This window comes from Syngnathus scovelli, chromosome 9, assembly GCF_024217435.2.
Source record: "Syngnathus scovelli strain Florida chromosome 9, RoL_Ssco_1.2, whole genome shotgun sequence".
Taxonomy (NCBI): domain Eukaryota; kingdom Metazoa; phylum Chordata; class Actinopteri; order Syngnathiformes; family Syngnathidae; genus Syngnathus; species Syngnathus scovelli.
The window spans coordinates 16,010,528-16,016,546 of NC_090855.1; positions in this window are offsets into that span (position 1 = coordinate 16,010,528).

Below are 6,019 nucleotides of genomic sequence, written 5' to 3' on the forward strand. Positions count from 1 at the left end.
TTATAGTCCGGAAAATACGGTACTCATTTTACAAAAGAAGTTCCTAAGAATAATCTCTTTTTCAAATAGATATGAACCATCAGCACCACTGTTTAGAAATTATTCATTACTGCCAATTGATAAAGTAAACATTCATCAAAACTGTCTACTCATCCATAAATACATATATAGGAAACACTGTCTTCCAGCCACTTTTCATAATTTCTTCACATTTGCATCAGACTTTCACTCTTATCCAACAAGTCAGAGGGACAATCTTCACCCACCTTTCTGTCGAACATCACGCCATCAATATAATATCCACTTTAGAGGGCCCTCACTCTGGAATAAGCTACCAATCCATATCCGATCCATATCTGCACAGGCTGCTTTTACAAAGCACCTGAAACACCACCTTCTCCACTCATGATCCTACCAGTCCATAATTACTCCGCCGCACTCAGCTGATCCATACTATGATCATCAACTTAATCCACAATTTTGACTCAGATTCTTCTTTGTTTTGTTTTGTTATTTTCTGTTTACAGTTCTTCTCTTTCCTTTTAGCTAGTCCTATCTGGTATCTCTTTGATTGCTTCAACATCGATAAGTGTCCATTTTGTTTCGCTTGTTTCTTATTTTTGTATCATGTATCTGTTTATGGGGCGGCTCGGCGGCGCACTGGGTAGCACGTTCGCCTCACAGTTAGGAGGGTGCGGGTTCGATTCCACCTCCGGCCCTCCCTGTGTGGAGTTTGCATGTTCTCCCCGGGCCCGCGTGGGTTTTCTCCGGGCACTCCGGTTTCCTCCCACATTCCAAAAACATGCTTGGTAGGCCGATTGAAGACTCCAAATCGTCCCTAGGTGTGAGTGTGAGTGCGATTGGTTGTCTGTCTCTGTGTGCCCTGCGATTGGCTGGCAACCAGTTCAGGGTGTCCCCCGCCTACTGCCCGATGACGGCTGGGATAGGCTCCAGCACGCCCGCGACCCCCGTGGGGACTAAGCGGTTCAGAAAATGGATGGATGGATGGATGGATGTATCTGTTTATGTATGTATACATGCATGCTCCTATATATGCATGTATAGATATGAAAAAATTAATACTTAGCTTGTTATGCTTTTCATTATTTACTTGTATACTTATATATATATATATATATATATTATATATATATATATATATATATATATATATATATATATATATATATATTTTTTTTCTCTTTTCTTAAACACTTGAATGACATTTGACTGCACAACACTTTGTTTGTTTCTGCACTTTATTTGTATATATAGCAGGAGTGGAGCTTCTTACAAGCCCTAGGCTTCGTCTCCCTCCTTGCACTGTTATTTGTGCTAAACAATAAACTAAACTAAACTAAACTAAATGTTGGGTGGCAGGATAGTAGTGGATGTCGAGGGCGAAGGCGAAAGGGCGGATCAGAGTATTGTACAGTTGATTGAACAAGCAGTAAATAAAGAGAGGCGTGTTGATCGCAATTTGGAGTCAGATCAATAACTAGAATCCGTAACCTCACATTTTCTAATTGCCTACCTCCTTCACTGTGGTTTGGTTTATAACTGGCATAGTAAAAAAAACTTTGGGGGACTTCAAAGTGCCGAGTTGACCAAGACACATGAAGAAATGACCACCTGCAACATTTGGTTTTGGTGTTATCCCAACTTTTACTTATATTGCTCCAGTCGCATTTTCAGGCTGAGCTGAGCAGGTTTTCTAATCGTCCACCTCCCTTCACTGTGGTTTGGTTGGCGTAGTAAAAAATGCTCTTGAGGACTTCAGAGTCCCGAGTTGACCAAGGCACATAAAGAAATGACCACCAGCAACGTTTGGTTTAGGTCCGAGCCAACCAATCAGAGACTAAGAGCCACATATTTTACTGCGTTACCGCAAAGAGCCACATCATACGCGAGCACACATGAATATCACCCAATCCTCTTACACACACACACTCACACACACACACACACACACACACACACACACACACACACACACACACACACACACACACACACACACACACACACACACACACACACACACACACACACACACACACACACACACACAAAGTACTAAGACCATAGACCACATTTTCAACAATGAACAGTGTGTGCATTGTCACACACAGACAAACTCTCAGTTCACCAAAGTCCACAAACAAAAACCAAAATAATTTACAATCGCGTTTTTTCACTTACCATTCGTTTTAGTTTGCCGTTTTCAGGAGACAAGATTTCAATAATGTCACTGAGGCATTTCTTAACGAACTCCCCCTCATTGTATGGCTTTTTAGCCCATGCAATGTTCCAAGCCAGTTGAAACAATGCAAGCGTGACAGTCCTGAATGCTTCGTAATTTTTTTGAAAAACTGTACCTGTTTTTCTGCCTGACTTTTCAAAGTGTCCAACTTGTGCTTGCAAAATTCAGTCCCTTTTGGAAGTTCTTATCGATATTGATGATCTTGATCTATCGATATTGCATGAAGTGAGCTGAAGTGGCGCTGAAGATTTGAAGCTTTTAAATACGCTAATGACGTCCGACATATCAGGCAGAATAGCTTGCCATTACGTTCAACAAAAAAATGTAAACTTTCCCACTTTGTTAGAAACGTCCTGTGTATTGATATATTCGTTTAGCTGTGCATTTTTTCCTTGCCATTTTGAGAGCGAAATTGACACTCCTCGAATGGGTTTGTCCCTCCTCCTTAGCGGGATTTCACCTCATGCGCATGCGCGTTTGACCAAAATACCATATTGAACTCAAGCGAAGCGAATACGCACGAAAAATAAACACAAATGTTGATATGAACGTAAAAGAGCCGCATGAAACCAGGTAAAGAGCCGCATGCGGCTCGTGAGCCGTAGGTTGGCCATCCCTGGTTTAGGACTTGCACCAAGTTTTACTTTTGTTGCTCCAATCACATTGTCATGCCAATTTTCTAATTGGAGCGCTAAGAGCCGCTGCACCCGCGCGCGCTGCCATCTTAGATTTATGTATTAAAGGGCTAGAGACACCGGTATATGTATAAATGGGTTTTAGTTAGCTTATGGGCTTATAAATATAAATTGACGCTCGAAACAACGAAAAGGAAGCTGTTGCTCTGAAAAATATAATTTAAATTTGCCGCAAAGACGAGTTTGACTGCACCGAGCCGCCAGCCGGAAGTGACGTCTCATGACGTCTCAAGTTGTACGCGTTTAGTTTCAGTGAATGTAAACAAAAAGAGAAGCGGGGCCAGCGCGGAGACGTCGGGCCAGGTTTGCGGCCAACCCAGCTCGCCTAGCCGTGCCTTCCATTATCCTGGCGTACGTTCGTTTGCGGGACGACAAGATGGGTTGAGTTCGCCTGATAGGATCCACGAACCGGACAGTGCGTGCCTGCTGTGTGCTCGTGTTCACAGTGGCCTGGTTGACTGTCATCTTTCCGGACTCTGCTGTGCATCGGGAGCGGCTAGCGTGCTATCACTCTTATTGTTCATCTTCTTGTTTTATTTTTCCTGTGTTGTTTACTTGTATGTGCGTTGTGAACGCTGTCTTGTCACCCTGGGATAGTGAGAAACGTAATTTCGATCACTTTGTGTGTCTTGACATGCGGAGGAATTGACAATAAAGGAGACTTTGAGACTTTGACTTTGAAAAGTATGTCGAAGCGTGACGGGAGGGGCACAATTCAGAAAACGTGCTCAGCTCGACGAAAAAATGCGATTTAAGCAATAAAATTAAAAATGCTTATAAAACCTAAACCAAACGTTGCAGGTGGTCATGTCTTCATGTGCCGAGATCAACTCGGCACTCTAAAGCCCCCAAGAGCACTTTTTACTATGCCAACCTAACCAGAGTGACGGGAGGGGCACAATTCAGAAAATGTGCTCAGCTCAGCCCAAGTGAACTGCTAGATTCTTCATATTCTGCGTCAAAAGAGGTTTCTGAATTGGATAAAATGATGCTAATATTGCCGCTAGAAACGGAGCTCTCGCTATCATCTGCCATGTTGTTTGGGTTTGTTGACATCCAGATGTACAACTTGTGACGTCACAGTAATGGCGCCGCCAGTTTGGCTTCGTGCGGGACCCGATCGATAAACTGACATTTCATTTCAGCTTTATTCTTAGTAATCGGTGTCCATTTTTAATTTCCAATGCGGCAAATGTGTTCAGTTTATACATTCTATCAAATTCCGTTCTAATTTAAAAAAAAAAAAAAAAGGGATGTCCCTAGCCCTTTAAGTAATCACGTGTTCTCAGAGTTGCATTGTCAACTGGTGGAACTTAATTTAGATCTTGGATGGTCCTAAAGCTAATGATCTCCTGAATTACCGTGTAATGTTTACATGGTGTGATTGTGAGTACTGAATCTAGTAATATAAGTTAAAGTATAGGTGCAAGTTCCAATTTGTCATTTACCTGGAACAAACATTTTGAAATTCAATTCAGTACTTTGTGTACAGCGCTATGAGTCTATAAACCCTACCACCACTAATTTTGTCAATTTAGTAAAACCTTAGTACATTTCGCTCAGAAAAATTATGCTCTTCCTTGGATCACTGCCAGGGTTCCATGGTGTAATGGTGAGCAATCAGAGTTCAAGTCTCGGTGGGACCACAAATATTTTGTCCTTTAGATGGGAAAAATTTGCAAAATGGTAGCTTGTGTGCTGCTCCATGAAACTATTTGCCTCCCAAAACCGGAGGGTTCTATGGTGTAATGGTTAGGACTCTGGACTCCGAATCCAGTGATATGAGTGTTATGGTTTTAGCGGTCGTTTGACCCACATGCAGAACACACTCAGGAGACCGAGGTGATCTTTAAGTGTTTATTGAAAATGGGGAATGGAATAGCAGAGCTGAGGGTCCAGGACAGGAATAACAGAACTGGTCCCTCGAAGGTGGAGTGTGTGAAGTGCCGCCATGGAGGAGTGGATTCTATCGTGAGGTCAGCGAGGTGGATCCAGGAGCTGGAAGACAACAATAGATTTGTCAGATGGTTCGATTGTAACGCGGCAGAGGGCGAACGGGCAGACCGGAGAGCTAGGAGATGTGGCGAAGGCGAACAGGGTAGATCAGAGTGCGAATACACGGGCGTGGAGGCAATTGTTAGAGTGGTGCTCACTCTAACTTATTTAGCAAGAACCACACGGGAGACAAGTAAGTCCTTTTAGACACCTGTAGGTGGAGAGTCCATTCGTCGGTGTGCGTACAGCGATGATCAAATGGAGGTCTGACTCGCGCCTCCTGCAAGAGCATTTTGATTAAGAGGAACAGGGTGGGGGTAAGAGTGGACTGGATAGGGTTGAAGCCCTTGACCTCTAGTCAAAGCATATCAGGGGGTGTTTTACGACGTTGTGTAGGATGGGACAAGCTAGGTTATTTATTACAGGTTGCATTACAACATAATCATACGATAAAGATAACCTGGAAAACCCTGACAGCAATCACATGGGCAAACACTCAGGTGAGGATCTGCTTGCCGCAAGCTCCTTATGAGCCTCCCCTTAATGAGCTCAGATCAGAAAAACCTGTAGATTGTCCGCCACCCTGCTCACATACAATGTAAGTACACTTTTAATGCTTTTGTAGTTTGAATTTCTTATAGGGGATGGCGACAAGCCGCTAGTTCAGGGGTGGCCAACCCGTGGCTCGCTTGCCTGGTTTCACACGGCTCCTTTACGTTCATATCTGTCATGTGCCGTGCCTGAGATGCATAAGGTGAACAAAATGAATAACGTTGTAATGGGTTGAATCGGTTGAAAAATGTAGAAGTTAGAAGGGAAAGACTAAATTTTTGGAAAATTTGGTGTGAATTTCAAAATTGAAAATTTGGAATTTTTGGTAAGTGGGAAGGTGTGGAATAGGTAGGCAAAAGATGAAGAGTTGAAAGTTGGAACGAGTTGAATCGGTGGAAAAATGTAGAAATTAGAAGTGAAAAACTAAATTTAGTGAAAACGTGAAATTTTTGAATTTGGCAAGTTTGGGACTGTCCCCAATGTGATTTGAATATGTTGAATTAAGTGAATTTCA